This window comes from Xiphophorus couchianus, chromosome 24, assembly GCF_001444195.1.
Source record: "Xiphophorus couchianus chromosome 24, X_couchianus-1.0, whole genome shotgun sequence".
Classification (NCBI taxonomy): domain Eukaryota; kingdom Metazoa; phylum Chordata; class Actinopteri; order Cyprinodontiformes; family Poeciliidae; genus Xiphophorus; species Xiphophorus couchianus.
Window position 1 is genome coordinate 19257013 of NC_040251.1, and position 27491 is coordinate 19284503.

The following is a 27491-nucleotide window of genomic DNA, read 5'->3' on the forward strand; positions in this document are numbered from 1 at the left end:
ACACCTGTGCTGTGAGAGGGGGCGGAGCCTCGGGTGGGTCCGGTTCAAGTTCTGGAGAATCAGGTCCGGTTCTCCAGTCGCTCCGACTCGGTTTGTGTGAACAGAAGGAGAAGCAAAGATCTGATCAGGTGAGTTTTAACTCCACATTCTTCTGGTTTCCAGTCCTGACTGGGTTTTCTCTCTTTGAGCTGCTGGACAGAACCAGAACCAGAACCAGTTCTGGTTCTGGTTCTGTTTATGATGCAGAGCTGCAGCACCTGGTTTCAATCAGGAACTCTGGTTTTCTCTGAGTTTTCATCTGTAACCCAGACAACAAGCTGAGTTTGCTCCCAGTTTCATAGTGGAGTCAAACTGGTACCAGTAGGTTCTGAGTGTTTGTGGCCCGGCTGAGATATCTGGGTTCCTGGTTGGTGGATGGAAAATATTTCAATATGAAGTCAATAATTTATTGATCAGAGAGGATTTCTCTGGGCTTTTATCAGCAGAAAATCCAGATTGAATCAGTCTGTGGTGACAGAGGACAGCTGATCACATTTCAATCAATTATTGACCAATAATAAGTGATTATGGTGAAATAACAACACAGCGCCCCCTAGAGTATGTAAAAACATCCACCCAACCCACTGCTGTTATTTAAATCTATGTAACTGAGTTAAAACATCAAACCATCAGAACCGATAAAAATGACTATTGGACCCGATTTACACACCCAGCAGGAAGTCGGCCATTTTGGATCAACTGTCTTTTTTTCTTTTTTTTACACTTTGACTTTAGAAGGAAAACCTAATTTAAAAAAACTAATAAAAATGTCAGATTAGTCCTGGAGATCTCAGATATTTAACTCTCTGAATGAATCTTTCCTCCTCTCTCTGGATTTTTATTCATTTATTTAATGTAATCATGTTCTTTAATGTGGAGATGAAGGAAACTTTCCATGATGAACTTTCTGTTTCTGAGTGTTTCTGGTTTTTAAATGTTTTAGGAAATCACAAAAATCTGTGAATTTATTGGTTGAATCCCAGTGATAATTTCCATCACTGTTTACAAACTCTTACTAGTAAACCTGGTTTGTTTTCTATATTTTAATCAGTTAATTGTTTCTCTACCTGATGTTTCCAGCCTTCATTTTCTCCTTTAGTCTGAACTAAAATCAAATTTCCTGTTGAATTAAATAAATCTGCTTGTTGTTTCCACAGTCTGGTTATCTGTGAATATTTACATGTTTTGTTTTGTTCAGTGTTAAATGTTTGGGTTTGTTCATGTAATATAAATGAACTGAGAGTCTCTTTAGAATCACTGCAGCTTTTCGTCTCTGGGTTGGTGGCAGGATGTTGACCTTTGACCCTTGTGGTTCGGTTCCTTCCTGCAGTCAGGTAGTCTATCCCCTTTTCTAAAACTATCAAATGTGTTTGACTGAAATCACCTGGTGAAAAATAACTAAACAGCGCCATCTAGTGTAGAATTACTGGAACATGAACTGAAGCGACATCTACGGGTAGTGAGGAGGGGCGGAGCCTCAGGTGAGTTAGGGGGCGGAGCCTCAGGTGAGTCAGGGGGCGGAGCCTCAGGTGAGTCAGGTGTGATGAGATCAGGAGAAACAGATCATTCACTTTACTGGTTTTTATTAGTAAAATATTAAAGTTTGTTAGATGTAATAAGTGGCATGATTGGAAAATAAATCTAAACTTTTAAAACAGAAACTGAGCTTAAAGTCTGACTTTAAATCCAAAGCCGTACAAAAGTATTTACACCTTTTAAACATCATATTTTATCAGGTTCCAGAGACCAAAACAAAGTAATATATTAATTTATATTATTAGTATTATATGAGCTGTTGCATAATTATGAAGTGGAAAGAAACTGATGAACATTTTTCAGATTTTCAACCAAATTATTCGTCATCCTTCATGTCAGTCCTATGGAGGACCAAAACTGACATAATAAAAAATAAAAGCATAAATATATATTTAGTTTTTCCTTGTCCTTACACATTTATTGTCGTCAAGAAATGTATATGTTTTGTTTTTCCTTCCCTTTATACATGTGCTGTCATCCAAAAATATAAATTTTACTTTTCCTTACACGTGTTTTCGTCAAGAAAAGGGTTAGGGTGCTTTTTCATTTCCCTTAAACGTGTTTTTCAAGAAAAGTAGATATTTTGCTTTGTCTTCCTAATACAAGCCCTCCTTCTTTTGTCATTGCCTCCTCTTCTTTTTCTCCTTCTCCTTTTTCTGCTTGTCCACCTTTATGTTAATGAGGAGAGCTGCCTATGACCTCTACTATCGGCCAATAAAACTCTGGAACCAAAGTCACTGCGTCAGACGTTGTGGGACGTTTACGTCTCGCTCAGTTGTTCGGTTCCATCTTTACAGGCCACAGACCAAAACAAACTTTATCCCAGTGTTTTTAATCCCCCCCCCCTATTGAATATGACTTTAAATATTAATAGAGGTTATGTGTCTCATGTAAAAGCATGAATTACCACTTTTTTTATCAGTTGGTAGCAGGGTAAGGCATTTATTAACATTACTTTGACAGGAATGTTTGGTTCGGACATTTGTTGCTGGTCCCTAATTGAACCTCTGAGAGCTTGAGAACGGCTGGCCGAAATTAGCGTTCATAAATCGAATCAACCTTGAGCTAAACGCCGCTTGCTCTGCGGATATTGGAATATCCAATATCGAACTTGAAATCACTGCGGTCAGTAACAGAATAAAAACACTGGGATAAAGTTTGTTTTGTTCTGTGGCCTGTAAAGATGGAACCGAACAACTGAGCGAGACGTAAACGTCCCACAACGTCTGACGCAGTGACTTTGGTTCCAGAGTTTTATTGGCCGATAGTAGAGGTCATAGGCAGCTCTCCTCATTAACATAAAGGTGGACAAGCAGAAAAATGACTTGGTTTCATCCATCAGGTTTGCTAAATGTTTCCCAGGCTGGACGGTGAATGTAACTCTGGTTCTGATCCATTTGGATCACATGTATGGCTTGTAACACCTGATCATTTTCAGCATTAAATCCTGTTTTCATAAATAACCAAGTCTCTTTATTTCTCAAGGTGATTTACACTCAGAGGTTCTGGTCGGGTTCTGAAACTGGTAAACGGACCTGGTGGATCACAGAGACAGAAATGATTGAACTCTAACAAAGCTATGAGGAAACTGAAGCTCCACGCCTTTCCTCAGAACTGATCTGGATCAGAACCGGTTCAGCAGCATCTGGATCAGCCAATCAGCAGTGGAGTTTCCTCCTGTGTGTCTCTGCTGGTTCCAGTAGAAACGCTGATCTGGTGTCAGAGGTGATCCGCTGCTGGGATCTGATGGAAGCCTCTCTGTGGTTCTGAGAGGAAGAAGATGATGATGATGATCCTCCTGCTCGGTAAGATCACCTTCCTCTCTCTGCTCCTCATCCTCTCCAGTCTCTGCAAGCTGCTGATCAACCTCAGAGCTTCTTGGTTCTGGTCCGTTCTTCTCTCTAACTGACCCCTGGTGACCTCAGCTGGTTGTTGGTTCTGGATCAGAACCGCAGGTTCTGGTTCCAGCGACTCGTCTCTCACCAGTCCTCCCAGTAGATCTCACTGGTTTATTGTTGGACTCTGGTCTCTTCCATCCAACCAGTGGCTCCACTTTGCCGTTTCCTGTCTGGATCTAATTTCTCTGGTTTGGGTTCAGCAGCTGATCTGGTTCTGATGTTTTCTATCAGGTTGTAGTTCTGTCAGCATCAGAACCACTGAGACCCAATCAGACCAGTAATCTGGACATTAGCTCCCAGAAACATTAACCTCAGAAACCAGTGATGAATGTCTGCAGATGTTGAAGGTTCTGGTTCTGGTTCTGCTTTTCCTTCCTGTCTTCAGTTTATCTACATAAAAGTTCATTTGAATCCAAGATGGCCGCCTGGGTGGTTGTAGTTTGTAGTTTGTTTCTCCTGAATTCACCTGGGTCTCACAGGTTGGTGGTCATAATGTTCTGCTGCTGATGCATGATGCTGGTCTGACCATTAATGGAGAATCAGGTTCTGGTGGGTCCGGTTCTTCTCTGGTTTACTGGTTTTATAAAAAACAAACCTGATCTATGGATGATATTCAGGATGTGATGATGAGTTTTTGTATCACAAACAGCAATTCTTTAGTCAACAGGAAAACTGCAACATATTTATTGCAACATGTTGAACTAATCCTGGATCCTTTAACAAATATCTTAATGTATTTATGACTAGAATTACATGTTTAGATATCTGGGTTAAGACTGTAATTGTGTAAAAGCTCCTTTTGAGATGATCGCTCACAATGAGGTTCTATTGAAGTAATAAAAATATGTAGAATATACAGTTTCCAAATTGTTGTTTGATCAACAAAGACGCTTCAGTTTCACAGTAGAAACTGACTGAAAGTTACTGGAAGGTTTAAATTCTGTAACTATAAAGAATCAGGACCAGAAATCCCAGAAAAATAAAGTTAGAAGAATTTTAGTTTTTCAGGAAGTCACAGAAACAGAATCTGCCCCAACAATCACCAAGATACTAAAACAAAAATCTTTATTATCAAATCAGTTCATGAGATAAAACAACCTGAAAACTGACAGCAGGATTTCTGCAAATAACAACAAAGAAGCTGCCAACTCGTTTTGAGTTTCATCTGTTTCAATCTTTCAGTTTTTAAATTTTAACAGTTATTTTAATGCACTTTTATCAGTTTTATGACTTATTGCTTAATGTGAGTTATATATTACATGAACAGAGATCATTGCTGCCCAATCAGAGTTCAGTATCACTGAGCTGTTTAGCAGACAGACTGAAATCTTTCATCACTAGTGAATAACTGATCAGTATTTCTACACACTAAACTCTCGTCTTGTGTCCTCAGTTTCCCAGCATGCTCTGGGTGGAGTGGTGGAGGTTAATGAGGGGGCGGAGTCTGTCCTGCTGCCCTGCGTTTACTCTGGTCAAACACCTGAAGATCCGTTCCTCATCTGGACTCGCAGTGATCTCAGTCCTAACTCCGTCCACCTACGGAGAGAAAACGGTGACGATCTTAAGAACCAGAACCAGCGTTTCAGAAACCGGACCTCCATGAATCCTGACGCTCTGGATACTGGAAACTTCAGCCTGACTCTGAGGAAACCTCAGCAGTCTGATGGAGGAAACTACACCTGCAGCATCTCTGATGGAAGAGAAGAACGGAACCTGAAACAGATTCATCTGAAGGTCAAAGGTCAGATAAACAAGCAGCACACCCTATTTTAAAGTTCTATGCTATGAATGAATTTATTGAAATGAGAAAATTAATAATTGTTCATAGTGTCTGTAACCATGGAGACCATCCCCAGAATAACTCAGAATAACCAAGGAATGGATGAATGGATTATTTCTATAATGAAATTATTATTAATGCAATAATTTCTATAATCTGAGTTACTATGGAAACAGATTTATTTCCTATAAACCTGCTGTTAATTCATAACAAAATGGAAATGCTTTCATTAATATTTCATGTTTCTTTCAGTCTCCATAACTGACCTCAGTCACTATTTTAGTCTTTAACAGTAAAGCAGTTAATGGCTCTTTAATGACAGCAGCTTCATTCAAACACATTCATGTTAATATCAATAAAAATAAAATATGAAATGAATTAGATCAATATTCAGCATCATTTTATGACTTCTTAAAAGACTTTATATTTATTAAGATTATAAAACATGATTTATCATGACCTTTTTCACTTTTTACACTATTATTTATGTTCTGATGATCTTTGACCAGCTGGATAAACTGAACATTTACAGGATGAATCTCCAGGAATAATTAATATTTGTGTTTCTCATCTTCAGCCTCCACAGAACTAACAGATTTTGTAGATCTGCTATGTATAGATCAAACCCTCTGATGCATCAATAACTGTCACATGAACCACTGATGGATTCAAGTTTCTGATTTTATGTTGATCATTAAAGAAATGATTTTTCTCCCTGCAGACAGAAACTGAATGATGACATCAAACCAGAAAATGATCCAAACTGTTTCTGATCATTTTATTTCCTCTCAGTTGATCAGCAGGAGGTCGAGGTCACTGAGGGGTCAGATTCTGTCGTCCTGCCCTGCACAACATCATCCCTCCTTCCTGAGGACACATCAGTGGAGTGGACCCGGTCAGAACCAGAATTTATGATGGTTCACAGCAGCAACCAGAGAAACCAGGACGGTTTTTACCGCGACCGAACAGAGATGAACAAAGACTTCCTGAGGACCGGAGACGTCAGCCTGACCCTGAGGAATCCCAGAGACGGAGACGATGGACGCTACGTCTGCACCGTCTACAGAGACCAGGACGTCCTGAGACACACTGTGGTTCTGAAATATGTAAAGAAAGGTCAGAGCATCAGGTCAGAGCTGGTGGTGAAGGTCAAAGGTCAGAGTGAGGTCAATCTTTCTCTGTTTTTCCACAGAACCCTTTCCATCCTGGGCCACAGCTCTGCTGGTTCTGCTGGTTCTGCTGGTTCTGGTTCTCATCGTCTCTGCAGTTTTATATCATTTTAAAGATTATTTCCTGCCAGGTGAGTCTGAATGTTTCTGACCCAGAATGCTGTTAGACATCATGTGACCTGTTCTGGGGGTCAGAGGTCAACGGTTCATCTTGTCGTCAGTTCAGATCTTTCTGTCATTCATGTTCAGATCAAATGCAGTGTAGTTAGAAACATCATGAACAGAACCAGAACCAGCAGCTGCTGTCTCTACAGTCTGTTAGATTTAAAGGAACTCAGTGTTTCAGCTGTATTTCAGTTTTCTGGAAGTTTGTTCCAGATTTATGGTGCATAGAAGCTGAATGCTGTTTCTCCATGACTGGTTCTGGTTCTGGATGTAGAGCAGAACCAGAACCAGCAGGTTGATCCAACAACTGCAGATCTTTAATCCGTTCAGTGATTTATAAACTAGCAGCAGGATTTAAAGTCTCTTCCTCTCAGTGAAGGACTGTGGAAGTGGGCGGAGTTTGGATGTTTTATTAGTTACTAATAAAGTTAAATAAAGTAAAAGAGAAAAACTAAACATAACAGAATTCACCATTTAAAGTAAAACTCAGCTTCTTCTGGGCAAAATGAGCAAACAGAAAATGTCTAAAGCAGTGGGGGCCACAGTGGGCCCCTGAGGGCCGAAACCTGCATGTTTTAGTCTCTCCCTGGTTTAACAAACCTGGATCCAATGAGGCTCGTTAGAAGAACATTGACCTGCTGAAAAGGTTGTTTCTACCACCAGGAGAGACTAGAACCTGCAGGATGTCGGCCCTCCAGGACCCACTTTGGTCTAAAGTAATAAAATACAAACATTTTTCTTCTTAAACACTAATAGACTGTATCTTACCAGTCTGATGGTCATCAATACCATAAACTACCTACAAACACAACTTCAACCGATCTGCACCGATTCCTGAACATTATTTCACATCTGAACAAAACATTGCTCACAAAGTGGCTGCGCCCCCTGGTGGTGAAGCTAGAAACTACAATTCAGTTCTGCCTTCAGAACAGTTTCATCCCCAAACTGCCTTGAGGATGAAACACAGCTGTCGGATTTTTCTCTCTGACTTGAACGTCTCAGTTACAAGGAAACATTTTCACCAGAAACACCTTCATGGTCTCTGACCTGATGGGTCCAAACTGGTCCAGGAGGAACTCTGACGATATCAGCTCTCTGCTCATCATCTGCTCCACTTCTCTCTCATCGTCTGTCCGTCTGTCTGTCTGTCTGTCTGTCTGTCTCTCATCTTGTTCTCTGTTGTCTCTCAGCTCCACTGAAGGTGGATCCATGGGTGAAGTCTGTCCTGCTGCCCTGCAGAACCAAAGTCTACCTTCCTGGAGGCTCTAGAGTGGAGTGGAGGGACAGAGACAACAAGACGGTTTGTGTGTATCTGAAAGGTTCTGCTGATCCTGAAGAACAGAACCTGACCAACAGAACCAGGATGGGTAAAGAACCACTGAAGACTAAAGACCTCAGTCTGACTCTGGAACGCCCCTCAGTGGCAGACAGCGGGATCTACACCTGCAGAGTCAGGAAAGGAGTCACCCTGATGATGAAACGGGTTCATCTCCAGGTCAAAGGTCAGTGGTATAAATGTTGGATATTTCCAATCAGATGATTGGTGGTGATCAATAGCGATGATTGGCTGATTAGAAGGTCAAAGGTCAATGTGATGTAATGAGTGAGGAAGAGGAGGAACCAGATCAGGAGGTTCAGGACAATCAGGGACCAGAGTCCTGAAGAAGCAGCTGGAGACTTTGACTAGGACAGTGTCCCCTGCTGGAGACACCAGTTACTGTTCAGAACCACCAGACGGGTCAGAACCATCAGAACTGAAGTTCCTGCAGCCTGGAAGCAGCAAACATGTTGTGAATGAGGAAGCATGTGGACTGGGATTTTATTTTTATTTAAAAAAGTTTTTCCAACATTTTGAAATCGAGTCTGTTTCACTTTTTTGACAAAATTCTCCAGCTGCAGAAAACAGCGGCTCACACGGCCCAGATGGCGCTAGAGAGCAAAGAGGTTGTAAAGAAGGTGGAAGAGGTTTGGATAGATGGTGTTGTGGTTGTCCAGGATCTCAGAGGATCCAGAGACTTGGCAGAATCGCCCTCTGGCAGGAATCTCTGCTCCTCCTGGACGACATCAGCTGTTTTTGGTCTGACTGAACATTTTGATGTCAACATGTTGGAAAAAGTTTTCCAAAAAACAACAAACTGCCATTTGTTGAGTTTTGTAAAGGGCTGGACAGTGGTGCAGTTGGTAGCACTGTTGCCTTGCAGCAAGAAGGTCCTGGGTTCGATTCTGGGCCCAGGGTCTTTCTGCACAGTTTGCATGTTCTCCCTGTGCATGCTGGGTTCTCTCCGGGTTCTCCGGCTTCCTCCCACAGTCCAAAAACATGACTGTCAGGTTAATTGGTCTCTCTATATTCTCCCTAGGTGTGTGTGTGTGTGTGCATGGTTGTGTGTCCTGTCTGTCTCTGAGTTGCCCTGCGACAGACTGTTGACCTGTCCAGGTGACCCCGCCTCTCGCCCAGAACGTTACCTGGAGAGGAATCAGCATCTCTTCTCCTTGTGTAACATTTAAGATTTTAAGGAGCTGCCAAGTTTACTTTGTAAAAATGCAAAGAACAATCTTCATAGTTACATTGTTTTGTTACTATAGCAACAATCTGATGCTCTCAGATTAATCTTTGGGTTTCAGATGTTCATTAATGCATCTTAGTAAACTACAACTACCTTTGACTGCTAAGTTAACCAAACTAGGCCCCCTCTCCCAGATTTCACTAAATCCATGGTGAAATGTTGTTAGTGGTGCTGATGTTCTTTGCAGCAAGAGGGGCCCCTAAGTCAGATTCTGCTCAAGGCCTCATAAAGCCTTGGACCGGCCCTGCATGATGAGCTAGACCTGCTGCACAGGCATCTCTGCTGCTGGATGTAGAGGGACAAACAGGAGATTTAATTTATGTGGCTTTAGTAGCTCTTCCATTTCGTGTCTATTGAGTTTTTATTAAGCACCACAGAGACTGTTTTGGTTGCCTGATTTCCATTTTGGCAGATACCTTTTTTTTTCTGAAATGTTGCTCTATATTATCAAGAAAGTTGCTAAATTGGTAACAATGGGTGATTATTGTTAACTGTAAAAGTGCAGATATGACCTGGTTGGCTGATTTGTCAGTCAAACCTCTCACAGGAGAAAAGAAAAGCACAGTGGTTGATGTTTGGACTTTAGTGAGGTTGATAACATTGGTGGATAAAATTGGCTTCACATGTAAAAATCGGCTGATTACCGATCTCCCAAAATTAAGGAAATCAGCACCGATAAATGGGCTGGACATAACGCACCGGCTAACTGGGAACTGAAACTTTACCAGAGCAGAAACACAGAGTCAGCATGTTGAGACGCAAACACACAGGCTGCACATTCTCACCACATGCTCAACGCAAACCTCTAAATCAGGGGTCACCAACACGGGGCCCGAGGGGACCCTGTCGCCCGAGGGGACCCTGTCGCCCGAGGGGACCCTGCCGCCCGAGGGGACCCTGTCGCCCGAGGGGACCCTGTCGCCCGAGGGGACCCTGCCGCCTGAGGGGACCCTGTCGCCCGAGGGGACCCTGTCGCCCGAGGGGACCCTGCCGCCCGAGGGGACCCTGTCGCCCGAGGGGACCCTGTCGCCCGAGGGGACCCTGTCGCCCGAGGGGACCCTGCCGCCCGAGGGGACCCTGTCGCCCGCGGAGCAAGTTCTAAAAATAACCATTGTCATTAGGGAGGACTGCCAAAGAAATGATTTAATTTAATGTATTTACATTGAATTAATAACATTTGTTTATATATAGATGTTTTTAAAGTAAATGATAAAAAAATGTTTAAAATAAATTGCTTTATGCATAAAACTCTTTTAAAGTTCAGAACTGCGCAGACGCCTGCAGGATTTTATCGGAGGGCAGCAGCGCCTGCAGCTGGACGGCTGCAGCAGCTCTGCCTACCTTAAGATTTTCCTTGTACTAATAAAAAGAAAACAATAATTTCTGAAAGTTTTATTATCGAACTCTCTTTACAATTAACAAAATTGTGGAGAAAAAAAAGATCTTATGTGTCAAAACATCTTGTACGTAGCGCACGTCTGAGTCTGTGGGGGTCAAAGGGCACGCCAAAGCTTAAATCTGATTGGTCAGTTTGTTTATTTGGTGGCTTGGAGCTTTTTCTGTAAGCTAAAAATGAATGACAGGAGTTTGAACCTCCCGTAGTTCTAAGAGCGGTTTGGATCCCGGTTGTGGTTCTGGTGGGTCGTCGGTTTCTGAGCTTCTCTGATGTTTCCAGAACTGGAGAGCTGATGGGTCGCCTGTTAGCTGACATCTGCTGCTCTTCCTGAGCGTCGCGCTAAGACTGCGAGTTAAACAATTGAATCTAGTGGAAACGTTCCCCACAAGAGTAAAAATTAAGCAAACATTGTTGCTTCACCTTCTCCTCCTTTGGACGTCTGACTCCACCTGAACCTGGGAATCAACATCCTCCTCTTTCCGTGGATCTCACGGGTTTATAGGCTTCGCTTCATGTCTTTATTATTTAGCATCGTTTGTGTAAAAAAAAAAAAAAGGCTGCGCTGCGTTAGTGGTTTAGGTTTGTGCTGTTTTTGTGCGACGCCACATGATGCGTTGGAGAGGCGGTTGTGCTCCTGCAGTTCAGGTGCAGTGATAGTTTTGTACCTTCTGATCTGTCAGACATTTCTTTTCCACATCTGCTGGTGTCAGCCAGCTGGTGACCCGTCAGCTTTTAAGTTTGCAAAACCACAAAAAAGCTAATAAACCGGCGACCCGCCAGAACCGCACACTGTAAAAAGCTCAGGATCTTAGAACAACGAGGTTCAAACTCCACTCATCATTTTTAGCTCACAGAAAAAACAAACTGACCAATCAGATTTAGGCTTTGGCTGCCCTTTGACCCCACAGACTCACACTGTTTGCTACATACAAGATGTTTTGGCACAAAAGATCTTTTTCTTCTCTCTACAATTTTGTTAATAGTAAAGAGGGTTTGATAACAAAAAATACAAAAATGTTCTTTTCTTTTTTTTATTTAAAGGAAAATCTCCCAGTTCGTCCAGCTGTTCAGCTGCAGCTGCTGCTGCAACAATTCAAACTCTGTGACTTTGTGGGAAATTTAGTATCGGACAGAAAATCTCCAAAAGAGAATCAAACTTAAAACTCTGAACTAAGAACTTCTGATCACATAATAGCAATTAACCATATCTGCCATGATAAATTATTACTGATAACTATTGTCAGTAGTCCCTAACATTAATATGATCAGACAGCATGTAATCATATATATACATATATATACTATTGTTATAAAGGCTGAGCCATGAAAATGTATGTCTGTATCAAACAAGTAGCTCTTCGTGTTGCCCTGGAACCGTGAAGTAGCTCCCAGTCTCTAACAGGTTGGTGACCCCTGATCTAAATGTACCTGTGAACACAGAGCAGCTCACTGTGAACATTTACGGTTCACATTGAGCTGCGTCAACAGAGCAACAGCGATGGATTTAAACTTGACTTCTTCCTTGATAAGTTCAAAAAGAAACACGGATTCTCATCCTCACAGGTGGTCGATATAAATGTCCATATAGGTCAGCCTATATGAGCCACCTGTAAAGTTCAGAGATCAAACCGCGACACCTTGTGAAGCAGTTTCTCCAGCGGCCTGATTGGTGGCTCCTTGTTCAATTCATCTACTATTAAAACTATAAACGCATCTTTCTTTCAGGAATAATTCTGCCCTGCCAGTAAAATGCTAACCACAGAAGAGACACTTGCAGTCAGGTTAATTAAAGAATATATATATTAAACAAAAATATTTTTGTTCTCTTTAATAAAAACAAACATGCACAAAGCCTAGCTTGGCGGCTGGGCATGTAAAGCATGGTGGCCTGCCAGGCCTGTGATACACTGGGGGAAACCCTGAGTGGTGTGGGTACTGAACCCGAATAACAAATAAAAGTTGTAATAAATTTCAGGCTGCAATATGAGTTTCAGAGAAGAAGAAAAATGAGGGAAAAGGAAACGTGAATGGGAAAACAACAGGGTTCCCTGATCTGCTAGGAGAAGCCGATCAGCCTGGCATTGGCCTCCGCTTGATTCTGCTGGCTCAGAACCCGAAATATCTAGACAGGAAACAGAACTGCTTTAACATTTGTTAGCCACTTCAAAATAAGAGCATGAATAACCAAAACTGCAACACAGACAAACTTTACTGAAGAAACATTAGTTTAGGGCAGTGGTTCTCATTCTGGTCCTCAGGCCCGCCAGCCCTGCATGTTTTAGGTTGTTCCCCTTCTGCAACACATCTGGATTGAATCTGTGATGATTAACAGGCTTCTGCAGGACTTGATGACTGCAGAAGATTTCATGTAATCATTTGGATCAGCTGTTCTGAAATAGAGACACTAAAACATCAGGACTGAGGACTGGAATTGAGAAGCACTGGTTTAGGGGAAGCTAAGTGCATTAAATGTTTTCCAAGATGGCAAGAACTCTAAATGTAAAATTATCTCTTCTGTTATAGTCCCAATGTCAATGAATGCAACATGCATATTAAGAGGAAGCAATGCAGGGTTTATCACAACATTCATCAACATCATTGCATGTTTTCCTCCTGCATCAGTCGCTGTTGTGGATCAGCTGCAGATGAAGGGAACCATCAGTCTGTTATCACCAGCTGTCAACGTTCAGTTTCACCTCAAACAGCTGATTGTCTTAGTGAGGTTACTGCAGGTTCAGCTCATCAAGCTGCACTTTACCAAGATCTCTGCAAGCTGCAGCACAGCATCGTCTCCGGCCTCCATAGAGAGGATCTCTGCTGAATACGGACCTCCAGACTCTGAGACGCCCTTCAGGAGCTCAGCAGAACTCTGGGACTCTCACCTCATGATGGAAACAACTCATAACCTTTGACCTTTTCACACACCATGAAGTTTCATGTATCAGCTTCCACTTCAACCATCTATATGGCCATAGTTCTAAACCAGTCTGTTACTGGGAATATACTGTAGGTCAACAGCAACAAATAGGAAAAATGTTAAATCATATCACAGTAAAGGATCTTTCCTGCTCGCCTCAGAGCCATACATCACGCTGGTTTTATTTTATTATATTATTTTTCCTGATACATGATCCATCAAACCTTATCAAATGCTTTGTTTACTTAGTCAGAGTTATTTCCCGTGGCTGTGCGGAGATCTGAAAATCTTGTTCCATAAATTCAGAAACCAAAACAGTTTTTGTGGCGCTCATTAAAAACACATCAGATTGTTGCTATGGTAACCAAACAATCTAACTATGAAGACTGTTTGTTTAACTTTTTCGAAGTAAACTTGCCAGCTCCTTAAAATCTTACATTTAAATGTTAAATAATTTAAAAACTTTGAATTTATGTATGTGGAAACCATTAAATCAAATTGCCAAATAACTGTTAGCTGAACACAAAAACCACCCTGCTCTTTGGTCAAAGCATCATGTGCTGCTAATCCTGCAGACACTTCACAGTCAGATAGGGACTGAGTTTCCAGTTCACTCAATGGGGCTGCATCCTGAAGGTTTTGGTGGTTGACAAAAGAAGATTACAGACTAGACTTCAGACTACAGACGTTGTAGACTGACCAGGGCCGGCCCAAGCCTCCATGGGGCCCTAAGCGAAATTTGGTTTTGGGGCCCTTTGTTTCTGCTAACAATGTGGACTGGCTGCAATCAACAGTTAGAATATTAGATCATTCGCTCACCTGCTATAAACTTATTGCATCTCTGATGGTGCTGTTTGCTTTATATCCTATGCATGAATAATATAGGATACATTTATTGGCCAGTCGATTTCTGGGGGCCGATTTCCTTAATTTTGGGGGATTGTGATCTTCTAATACTTACAAGTGAAGCTCATCTTATCCCCTGATCTTATTTTTGTCAGCAAAGGTTTAAAAATCAGCCTCTGTCCTCTTCTGCTCTGCAGTGAGAGGTTTGACTGACAGACCGGCCCACAAGGTCATGTCTGAATGTTTACTGTTAACAATATTCACCCCACTGTTGACAACTCACTGACTTTCTTCCTATAGCCTCCTGAGACCCAGAAAAAAAAAAGTTTTTGAATTTTTTTTTTTTTCACTACATGACTCTTTGGAGTGAAAAAACATCACTACAATTGAAAAAGTTTCAAAACATGTTATTATTTATTTATTACAGTATGTCCTTTGGAGACGACATCGGGACTCTCTTGTGGCAAATATGAACACATTTTGAGGCCCAGGATGTCCTCTCTAAGGACCAACAGGATTTAACACAGTGGCATGTATGGTTTCAGAGTTATGAACAAAAAATCCTATGTCCTCCACAGAGGACAAAAATGTATTGCTGGGTCTCAGGAGGATATTTAGCAAAATTTCAGACAAAAAAAAAACGGTATCGGCCAAAATCAAAATCGGCAGGTCAAGTTTTTTAAAGATCGCTAACCGGCCAGAAAACTGCAATCAGTGCAGCCCTACACACATATTCATGACCTTCTTTGATTAAATTAATTTCTCTTAAGCATTACTCCAATAGCTAAAAACTTAATTTACACCAGGTGAGTCTTTCTCCCCTGAGAATGTGGACCGGTACCAGTACCGGGTTGATTCTGAGCCTCCAAATGATTATACCAGAAGTTTCACATAACTTGGAAGTTGATGTAAAAATATAGTTTGTTTTTAGCCACAAAATGATGAGCAGCAAACAACATTTCACCAACTAAAGCTTAGAGCAGCTTATTGATATATTAATGCAGCAGCCATGTAGCCTGATGTAAAACATTTTGCTAGACAATATCAAACATTGAGAAGTTTAAATTATTCTTATCAAACGTTATCAAACACGACTTTTTGAAGCCAAAAATCCTCAGAAATATACAGAAAAAAGCAGGAGAATCAACTCATTTCAAGTTTAGACTCAGCTTCACACGAAGATGCAGCATAAATGTTTGGCTGTTGAACTGAACCGTTCCAGGTCGTTATCAAGCTAATTTTCTATTAGCAGCTTCACAAATCTCTTTTATAAACATTACATTATCAAAAAACATTTAAACAAACCTTTATCTTGGCTTTATTTCTATTATTCCTCTTTTATTTCACCCTGAAGGATAAGTCCTTTTTTGAGACATTGTTTTGCCAACTTATCTTCTGACCGGAGCTTTGGACATTTGGATCCCCTCTGCACGTTGCAGCTCATGATACCGGTGAAGCTGCGGTACCTACCGCGGCACCAAGGGGAACCAAGAGCATTTTGTTTTTCTTTTTGTACATAAAATAATTATTTCTACTTACATTATCAAATATATTGTAAAAACAAATCACTTCTTTATGAAATTGTGTGTTTTTGTTATTGTGATGACATAGAAATCGTTATTAAAAAACAATCAACTCCCCTGATGGGGCCCCTTGGTGGCTCTGGGGCCCTAAGCGGCTGCTTAGTTTGCTGGTGCCTTGGGCCGGCCCTGAGACTGACGTTGGAATAACTTTCACTGAGTTTTCTCTAATTATGTTTCCTTCATAGAAGTTTATGAAGAAGAACCAAACTGGCCACTTTGTTAGTCCAGTTACTTGTTAGAATATTGCAAATTGTTTTTATTTTGTTTGATTTTCTTTCTTTCTTCAGATATTGTTGGTCTGTATCAGCCTGACCTTAAAGAGTTTCTGAAGATTAAGTTCCAGAGTCTCTCTGAAGGCGTCGCTGAACCTGGAAATCAAACCGTTCTGAACCAGATCTACACAGAGCTCTACATCAGAGGGGTTAACTAGAGAGGTCAACCAGGAACATGAGGTCAGACACATTGAAACAGCATCCAGGAAACAAGAAACAATCAGAAGAGAAGACATCTTTAAAGTCCCACCTGGAAGAGATGAACCAATCAGAAAAGTGATGACCATGGGAGTGGCTGGCATTGGGAAAACACTGTTAACACAGAAGTTCACTCTGGACTGGGCTGAAGGCAAAACCCACCAGAACATTGATTTCATATTTCCATTCACTTTCAGAGAGCTGAATATGTTGAAAGAAGAAAAGTTCAGCTTGGTGGAACGGATTCATTACCACTTTGAAGATATTAAAGACGCAGGAATCCGCAGCTTTAAAAAGTTCCAGGTTCTGTTCATCTTTGATGGTCTGGATGAGAGTCGACTTCCTCTGGACTTCAACAACACAAAAATATTAACTGACACTGAAAAGTCAACCTCACTGGATGTTCTGCTGATAAACCTCATCAGGGGGAAACTGCTTCCCTCTGCTCTCCTCTGGATAACCACACGACCTGCAGCAGCCAATCAGATCCCTCCTCATTGTGTTGGCATGGTAACAGAGGTCAGAGGGTTCACTGACCCCCAGAAGGAGGAGTACTTCAGGAAGAGATTCAGAGATGATGAAGAGAAGGCCAGCAGGATCATCTCCCACATCCAGAAATCAAAAAGTCTCCACATCATGTGTCACATCCCAGTTTTCTGCTGGATCACTGCTAAAGTTCTGGAGAATGTGATGAAGACCAGAGAGGGAGGAGAGCTGCCCAAGACCCTGACTGAGATGTACATAGAGTTCCTGCTAGTTCAACTCAAAATCAAGGAGGAAAAGTATTTTGGAAAAGCTGATGAAGATCCAGAGAACAGGAAGCTGATTGAGTCTCTAGGAAAACTGGCTTTTGAGCAGCTGCTGAAGGGAAACCTGATCTTCTATGACAAAGAGCTCAAACAGTGCGGCATCAACATCAAAGATGCTGCGTTGTCCTCAGGAGTGTTCACTGAAATGTTTAAAAAGGAGAGAGGGACGTGCGACATCTCAGTCTACTCCTTTGTTCATCTGAGCATCCAGGAGTTTCTGGCTGCAGTCTACATGCTCCACTGTTTCACCAGCAGGAGGAAAACAAAAGTGATCAAGACATTACTGGGAAAATATTATTTTTCATTTTCTTTGGATGAGTTCATGAAGAAAGTCATGGAGAAATCCCTCAGCAGTGAAAATGGCCACCTGGACCTGTTTGTCCGCTTCCTTCATGGTCTCACTGTGGAGTCCAACCAGAGCCTCTTAGAAGATCTGCTGGGTCAGACAGAGAACAGTCCAGCAACCATCCAGAGAATCATCACCAACCTGAAGGAGATGAACATTGATAGAATCTCTCCTGACAGAAGCATCAACATCTTCTACTGTCTGGTGGAGATGAACGACGTCTCATTTTATCAGGAGATCCAACGGCTGCTGGATTCAGGGAAGCAGCTCTCAGTGACTGACTGTTCAGCTCTGGCCTTCATGCTGCAGATGTCAGAGGTTCTGGATGAGTTGGACCTGGAGAAGTACAACACATCAGAATCAGGACGACAGAGACTGGTTCCAGCTGTGAGGAACTGCAGAAAGGCTCGGTGAGTCCAGATGTTTTCATTGTGTGAATGCTGATTCAGCTCTATTGTCCTCCTGTTTCTTCTTCTTCTGCTTCTGGATGTTTTTGGTCTTTAACTTCTTCCTTCATCCTCTGGACTATTTATTTAACTTTATATTTTGTTATTTTTGCAGTTTTAGAGATATAAATACATTGAACATTCAGATCTCCACTAACAAAACCTGCAAAGTATCTTGTTGAACAAAGACAATTAAATAATAAAAAGGGTAAAACCCAAAGTGAGAACATTCACAATAAAAAAGAGATAATTACATTGATCCTACATTTGGTGCCAGGTTCAGGTGGACGTTTCATTTCTTCCAATATTTTTTATTTATCAGCAGAAAGTCTTAATGAAAGTCAGTCTCTCCATTGGATGAATTTCCTTAATTATTTCCTTCCAGTCCAAAGATGATGGTGGTTCCACATCAACCACTTGTGAGTTACAGCTTTCTTTTAAAACTGATGTTGGTCTGAATGAATCACATTCAGTTTGATCTTTACCAGGTTTAGGAATCACTGAGATCTCTGCTCTTCTCCAAGATGGCGGCGTTTCCCCTCCACAAAGTTCCTGATTAAATCAATCCTTCAGCAGCCGCTCCGCCGGGTCGCCGTCCTCACCTGGCGTCTGATTGGCTTTCAGTTTTTAAATTACTTTATTAATCAGTTATTAGTGGATTATTTTGATCTGTTCCTATCGATGGTGAATCCAGAGCAGCAGGAAAAACCCTCAGAGGACGACGGCGCTGTATGAGGCTGAGAGGAGAACTGAGTGGAGGATCATTCAGAAGATTTTGATGTCTTTAGAGAACGATGTCTTTATCTGTTGGATTTTTAATTAATGATAAATCTATTAGTCTGCCATCAGTTTCTTTGCTTTTGGGCCGTTTTCATAATAGTTCAGTTTAATAAATTTATCCTTTTCCTCCATCTGGTTTCATAAAAACAGTTTTTCTTGTTTCTCTAATTTGTAGTAAGGTGTGATCATTATTATTTTCCATATTTGTAGAGATTTTAGTTTTCTAATGAGATCTTTTAAACATTTCTCTCTTTCTTTGTATAGGACCAGATAATTCAAGTCTTTGATTCGTCCCATAAAATACAGGGAGAAATATCCTCTGTTGTTCTGGTTCATATAATCTTTGAGTTGTTTTTCCTCAAAGCTGTTATCAGATGTCTCTCATCTGTCACATTTTATTATTCTGTTTATATCAAACGTTGGTTTGATATAAAGAAATATTCTAATCTTAACTGGTGAGAATAAAAACTGTGTATTTTTGTCCTGAGGGTTCGAGTCCCTCCTTACATCCACCAACCTGATTCATTAAACTTTATTTTAATGTCAATTGTTTGTCTGAGACTTTATAATTCTGCTGGAGGAAACCAGAACATGATTTTAGTGAATGTTCTGGTTTCCTCTTCAGATCAATATCTGATACCTTGAGTCCAAAATGTTCCTAATAATCGTTTATTACTGTCAACACATTCAATAAGGGGACTTCTCTATGATCCATGCAGCAGCTAATGGATCCCAGCCTCTTCTAGGTACTGGAGAACTTTCACTGCTTCACCATGAAAAATGGACCCAAACGCTCTGGTTCTGGTTCTGGTTCTGTCCACCATGATCCATATCATAACTATAGTAGATCAGACAGAACTGGGAGCATCATGATACTGGTCTGCTCCCAGTGCCTCTGTGGCAGCATTTAATAACCTGCTTCTGGGAACTATGGTTCTATAGAATATACTATTATTATTAATGATGATGATGATTCTAGATGCTGCAGCAGATATTGGCTAAACAAACCCAGAGATGCCAGAGGTCCACAGCAGGCTGGACTTCCTGCTCTGCTCACTTCATTTCTAACTCACTTCCTGCTTGGTGGAAGATCTCAAGGAGCCAAACGGCCTAGTCCAAGTCCGAGCTGTGAGCAGTTCCTCCTCCTCTCCATCATCTCCAGTAGTTTCCTTCATCAGCTCAGTCAGCCTCTTCATCAGCTGCTTCAGCTCCTTTGAGGCTCTGATGCTGCAGCTCCATCAGATGCTGCAGAGAAAACTGAACTTTCCTTCACAGATGATAGAAGATCTTCAACATCTGACTGCAGCTGAAGGTCTGAGGACATGAAGCCTGGACCAGAACCAGAACCAGAACCTGGACTTTAACCAGGACCTGCACAGATTCTCTGTGGGGTCAAACTCAGTAAATTGAAGATCAGATGTTGATCAGATGATGACATCACTGTTATCATATTTTAGTCTGTTTATGATCCAGATTGATTTCATTAGAACTGAATTTATTTCTTCTCTAATCACAGACTTGGTGGCTGTTGGATCCAAAAGGCTGAATGTGAAGTTTTGGCCTCGGCTCTGAAGTCCAACCCAGATCTGACTGAACTGGAAATAAGTGACATCATACTGGGAGGTGAAACCTTTGGAGACTCTGATCTGAAGCCTCTGGTTGAGATCCTGGAGAGTTCAGTCAGTAAAGTGAAGAAACTGAGGTTTGTTTTCTCTATTTATACAATAAAATCATTCATTGATTCTTCAATCATTAGCTTAATTAATAAGTTAATTTAATATATTTTCTTTTAAAACAATCTGTTTAAATGTCAGAATAAAATCTCTAAAACATTTTATATTATAAATAAATTATTTTCTTATTTCAGACTTTGAGATTATTGAACTTTGTTTTTCAGTTTTTCTGATTTTAAAATGTTTTTACTGATGAACAAAAAGCTGATTATCAGGAAGCAGCAGAAATATCTTCACCTCATCCAGGCTGGTAGAAAACTTTGAGTTTCTGTTTGGATCAAATGTTCTGGTTCTGCTGGTTTGGACTCTTTAAACCAGTTTGACTGGATCAGATGTTAGAATCAGTTCATCGTGTTTCTTTGACATTCAGGGAAATTAATTTTCTACATTTTTATTATGTATTTGTTCATATTTCAGTTTAACCTTTATTAATACTATATGCAGTCTGAGCTTTTTCCCTCAAATTACCAGCAGAATCACGTCTAACAGCTACATTAATAGATCAGATATTTAATACATAACAATACAATAAGTGGATTATTAGTTATTGATATTAGTGATCATTTACTTGATTTTGTTGTTTGTGAAAACTAATGAAAGATAAGAGTAATCTAATTTCTAAAAGATTAAGGACAGAAGAATCTATAAAATCATTTAAAGATAAATTATCTAAACAAAACTGGGAGTCAGTATTGAAAGAAAAGGACATGGATAAAGCATATGATCATTTTCTGAATATTTTTAAATCATTATATGATAAAAACTGTCCCAGTACAAAGTTTATTCATAAAAATAAATATTCATAAACTCCATGTATCACTAAGGGACTGAAAATGTCTGTAAAAAAGAACAAACTATACAGAGACTCATAAAGCAAAGATCAATGGATGCTGAAAATAAATATAATAATAAATTTACTGTTATTTTACTGATAGCAAAACAAGATTATTATAGCAAACAGTTGGATAGAAATAAAATAATATTAAAGGAATCTATAAACAGTGTTATTAGGATAATCTCCAGGCTTACTAGCTTTCCTCAACACTTATAAATATTAATAAAAACCTTAATAGCACAGAAGAGACAGTTCATAATTGTAATAAATATTTAGTAAGTGTGGGGCCTAAACTGGCTGAGGAAATCCTGCAGTTTATGAAACACTAAATGACACATTAGTTAGTAGAAATCCAGATTCCATGTTTGTCACAGCAGAGGAAGGAAAAGAAATGATAGATATATAAATAAATGTAGAAATAAAAGCTCAGCTGACTGCGATGGTATTGACATGATAATAATAAAGAGTTTGATTGTGGAAATTATTCATCTGTTAACATATATTTATAATTTATCAATTCAAACTGGTAAATTTCCACAAAAAATGAAAATGGCAAAAGTCATCCCACTATAAAATCTGGGAATAAACATCATTTCACAAATTACAGTTTCTTTACTTCCACAATCCTCCAATGTTGGAGAAAATATTAGTTGCTAGATTGGAAAGATTTATTAATAAGCAGCAACGACTCAGTGAGAGTCAGTCTGGATTTAGGTCCCAAAGATCCACAGCGATGGCAGATCTTCATTTAATAGAAGAGGTGACCAGAGCATTAGATACAAAGAAACCTGCTGATGGGGATTTATTGACTTCAAAAGCATTTGATACAATTGATCATGAAATATTCATCAATAAACTCCAGCTCTAAGGTCTAAGAGGAGTTTTACACTGGATGGAAAGTTATTACAGCAACAGGCAACAATCTGTGCAACTGGGTGATTTCCAGTCCTCATGCCTGGACATTGTTTGTGGTGTTCCTCAGGGCTCAGTGTTGGGGCCAAAGCTGTTTATTTTATACATAAATGATATAGAAAAGGTTTCCAAAACACTTCATTTTGTTTTATTTGCAGACGATACAAACATTTTTTATACAGGTGAAAATTTACAGCAGCTTCTGATAGAAATGAATTTAGAGTTATGTAAATTGAAAAAGTGGTTAAATATTAATAAATTATCACTAAATGTAGATAAAACCAAGTTTATGTTATTTGTGGATTATAAAAGGCAATTTACAAATAATAATTGATAAAGTGACTGTAGAGAGTGACTGAAACTCAGTTTTTATAATATTGATTCATAATAAGATCTGTTGGAAACCTGATAATAAATATGTTCAATCTAAAATAACTAGAAGTATTGCAGTTCTCTCTAATGCTAGAACATTTCTAAACTCCTTCATTCTTTACTCTTCTCTTATTTTGCCATATCTAAGTTACTGTGTGACGTTTGGGGCAACATTACAAAACTTCACTTCAACCATTTTGCACATTACAGAAAAGAGCCACTGGAATATTTCACAAGGTTGATTTTTATTGTCAGACCAACAATTTATTCATAGATTCTGATTTCCTGAAACTCCCAGATTTGGTAGAGTTTCAAACTGCACAGTTTATGAATAAAGTTAGAAACAAATTATTACCAGGAAACATTAAAACTGATTTACTGACAGAGTTTGGGAGGATATGAATATAGAGAAAACCTCAAGTTCACAACTTTATATGTTCCAAGAATGAAAATAATGAGCATTTCTGTCATTGAGTGAAGATCTGGAATAAAGTCACTAAAGAGCTGAAGCAAAGTCCAAACATGAGGAACTTTAAGAAAAGATTCAAAATGGTTCATATTCAAAAGTATAAAGATGAACAAGATGATAAATTACAGAATGTGGATGATGGGGGGTGAATATTATTTATGTATATATGCAGGTAAATATGTATCTATATATATGGGTCTATGTATTACTTTCATCTGGTTCAGGAAATATTATTATTAATATTATTATTATTATTGTTTTATTTGTGTTGGAAACAGAAATACTATTTATTCTGTGAATTAATGAATAAAAAGGTTTTAATTATAAAAGTTAAACTTCATCAGACTCACAGTCACTGAATAAACATGAATTTGAGTTTGTAAATTGATAGTAAAGTATAATATTTACACTTAGAAACATGAAAATCTTTATTATTATTATTATTATTATTATTATTATTATGTTTTGTTGGTGAAACGTCTGAAATAAATTATCATCATCCTGCATCCTGTTGGCTTCAGCTCACATCTTTTTTCTTTATTCAGATTGAATCTCTGCAGGTTATCAGAGACCAGCTGGACGTCTCTGTTCTCAACTCTGAAGTCCAACCCGACCCATCTGATAGAACTGGACCTGAGCAGAAACAACCTGGGAGATTCTGGAGTGAAGGAGCTCTGTGGTTTTCTACAGACTGAAGGCTGCAGACTGGAGAGATTGGAGTATTTTAATTCTATAATTATCAATATTTCTGTGAATAATTATATATAATTGATCATAAATCAAATTAATTTCTTCTGTTGTAATAAATAGTTTCTGAGTTTGTTCCTGGACTTGGATCCAGAGTTTAATTTAGTCCCTCTGTGTAACTGAGTTGGACCTGCTGATCTGAGGTCAGAACAGGACAGCATTCGGACCCCCAGTGTGTAGAAATCCCCCTCATGTGAAGCAGGTCAAAGGTCATTCAACCCAGTCTAGAAAAGTGAATTCCTGGAATCTGACAGGAACAAATCAATAATCAATGATTGATGCTTCAACACTTTGATCAGAACCTGGAATGATTTTACTGACTAAAATCCTCCAACACAACATGAGCCAGTACCAGGTTCTGGTTCTGGTTCTGGTTCTGAAGTCAGCAGGTCTTTATTGAAGCAGCAGCTTATTGGCATTAATATTGATGAGAATCTTTAACTGGTTCTGTTGGACTGGTTAACCTGCATCCTGTTGGCTTCAGCTCACATCTTTTATTCTTTATTCAGGTTGTTCAGCTGCAGTTTATCAAAGACCAGCTGTGATTATTTGGCCTCAACTCTGAAGTCCAACCCGACCCGTCTGACAGAACTGGACCTGAGATACAACAACCTGAAGGATTCAGATGTTCAGCAGCTGAAGGATCTTAAAGACTTTAATGTAAGTAAATGTTTGTAGTGAGTCCAGCTGCTGTTAGCATATTGAACTAAACCCAGTTAGCATCAAAGCAAAGATCCAGTGTTCCCAGTAAAGCTGCAGCTTCTCAGTGGGAGGAGAATGGTTCAGGCTTCCTGATTGGACACAGAGACAGCAATCAGCCAATCAGAGGAGCAGCAGCTTGCTGTGTTCCTGTTTGTGTTGGTGTGAAGATGAGTGTTGTTGCTGTGTCCATGTCTCCAGGAAGTCCAGCTGGACTCCAGCGTCCAGCCGTCCAACATGTCTAGAGACAGTGGTCCTCATCCATCAAACTGTGGCAGCAGCAGATCTGATCTCAGATCTGTTTGTTCTCTCAGTTCAACAGGAAACAACTGATCAGGTTCATCTTGGTCACAGCTCTGAGATCAGTCTGACTGCAGCCTGGAAACCATCTAGTGGATGTGCTGCGTCACTGACTGCTGCTGGAGAGAGGCTGGAAACACTCACTGATCTGCTCTCTCCTTCCTTCTTCTCTCTGCAGGTTCTGATCTCAGTAAAGTAGAAAATGGTCTCTGTGTCCTGCTGATCCTCAGAGGTTGAAGCTGCAGCAGTTTGAGTCTAAAGAGACTCTGACTGGATCATGATGATGACCTCTGACCTCCAAGATTTCCCTCCTGTTTATTTTCTCATGTCTGATATTGTTTGTCTCTTTGGATCAATAAAGATCCAATTCAAACTGGGCTCCATTTAGAGGCTTCATGGAGTTTTGATCTGAACTGGATTCAACTGGAAAGTTGATCTTTTTTCTCTCTGATTCATTTTCATCCTGGAACCAGAAATGGTCTGAGAATGGAAACATGGGAATCATTTTCAGTTCAGCTTTGAAGCCATGAAAGACACTTCAAACCTCTTTTCTCTGCTGCTTCTTCCTTCTGCTGACATGAAAATGTTCCTCAAAGCTCCACTGATAAAAAGATGCTTTACTGGAAACTGCAGAGAAACTTCAGCTTCCATCACAGAAACCAGTTGAACCAGTTTAGAACTGGATGTCCCACAGAAACTCTGATCTTAGATCAGTTTTCAGGAACATCTGGAACCTGGAAAAAAAGATTTTATATATTTTGGTTTTGACTTTTTTAACTCCATATTTCATGTTTTGAGTTTTCTAGAGAACTTCAGGCTCTTTACTGGGATTTTACTGGTTTATTCAAACCTCAGAGAATCACTGGGATAATGTGCTGATTGGTTCATGATTATTTTCATATTTCTTCTAATGTAATGTGGGTTCTTGGGTTTTTAATGATGAGTCAATAAAGTTTTTAATAATGTTCTTTGTGGGCTTCTGTGCAGCTGATTGTTTACAAATATTGAACGTGCAAAACTGTTTTTCCTCCAAGTTTCTTAGTTTAGCTGCTTCAAACTGCAACTGCAATATTATTCTTCTTTCCAGTGTTTTATTTTGAAAGACCTTACAGGAAGCGTATTTCCAGCTTTATTGCAGTTGTAGTTACAACGTTTGGCCACCAGAGGGTAAAAACTCGCTGTTCTAAATTATACCAGTCTGTGAGATGCTGAGCTTCCGGTCTGAAGGTAGGAAAATATTTATGAAAAGTTAAATTTCCTGGAAACATTCAGAATCATGTTGATGTTTTAGCTGCAGAGCCGCGAAATGAACTATTATTAATAACGGAGCAGGGCGGGTTTTGCCCTCTAGTGGACCCAGATGGTAACTACAGCTACTTGATAAAGTTAGAGCGTTTACAAACCACATTCACTTCCGGTGATTACTTTCACATTAAGAGCCATAGAAACGAGTTATTTTGCTGTTAGTTTTTATATGAAATAATCTATTTAACTTTTATTGAAACAAAGAAAGTTTACACAAAAGCTGCAAATTAAACTCTGCTGAGGTTTTCCTCACCCACATATAATTTTCCTTTTTCTTCAGTCATTTCAGATTAAAGTATTTAAATAACATTAACAGCAGCAGCATAACATTAATGTGTGTGTGAGACATTTATTCACAGATTAATTCATGTTTGTTTCTTGATTAATTGTGAAAAATTCATTGCAGACTCAGCAACTAAGTAACATTTTAATTGAATCGCACCACTTGTAACATTTTAAACTGTATTAATTTTCACATTTAATTTTTCTCCATTAGGTTTTTTCATCCTGCTAAATTCTCTGATCTCAGCTGTTTGGATTTGAACATAAATATATTTTTTATGATTATATTTTTCAGCCCTTGATTCTCAAACAGTCAAAGTTTACGGAGTATTTTTACTGACGTTTAGTTTTCTTTTCACTTATAGTGTTTCTTATTTAGCAACATTAATGGAAGCTCATTTTTTGTGACTTGATCAAAGAGAAAATTAAAACAAATAAAGATAAATAAATGATCTGACATGAAGGAAATCTGTAGTTATGATAGTTCCCCACCAGGTGGCAGTAAGAACTAAAACATAAAACTAAATAATTTCTATGAAAATATGTTTGAATCTGTGTGTAATGTGTGGAATTAGAGTAATAACTGAACCTTCAGGCTTTTCAGTTCCTCCGTTTTCCTCTCTAAGCTGTGAATTTAAATCTGTGATTAATTCAACACCAGAGGCTGAGCGGCGCAGCTTTGGTTTCCAAAATAAAGAAATCAAATCAAAGTACCATTAGTCTATTCATTCATTCTCTAAGGAGCTTCTAATGCAGGATGAATAGAAATACTGGATCAATATGGAAATCATCATTTTTAATCACAAATACTCTAAGAATAATTAATATCTACCTATTTTGATGTTTTTTATTCAGTTTTATTTAAATAGTTGTGGCCATTAATGATGACGTAGTTGCAGATATTCACCGCTAGATGTCAGACATAACTCAGGATTTTATTTTGCTGTTTTTGTTTCTAATGTTAAATTCAAACATCAATAATCAGATGTAATATTTATTCTACAGAATAAAATGTTTCTATTAAATTTGTGACCATCAGTTTATAAAATAACCTGCTTCCTGTTTTCATTGTTGATTTCACTGCTGAACG

At 39.4% G+C, this 27491-nt stretch overlaps 1 long non-coding RNA gene and 1 pseudogene across 1 annotated transcript; one reads left to right on the forward strand and one right to left on the reverse strand.

Moving 5' to 3' along the window:
* LOC114140516 (NLR family CARD domain-containing protein 3-like) lies at positions 1-25782 on the forward strand (annotated as a pseudogene).
* On the reverse strand, positions 6820-19529 carry LOC114140687 (uncharacterized). Its single transcript, XR_003594644.1, has 4 exons — positions 19520-19529; positions 15607-15618; positions 14287-14289; positions 6820-7291 (listed from the first exon to the last, which is right to left on the reverse strand). It is a non-coding gene; the product is annotated as an uncharacterized LOC114140687 (long non-coding RNA).
* Positions 25783-27491: the final 1709 nt, after the last annotated feature.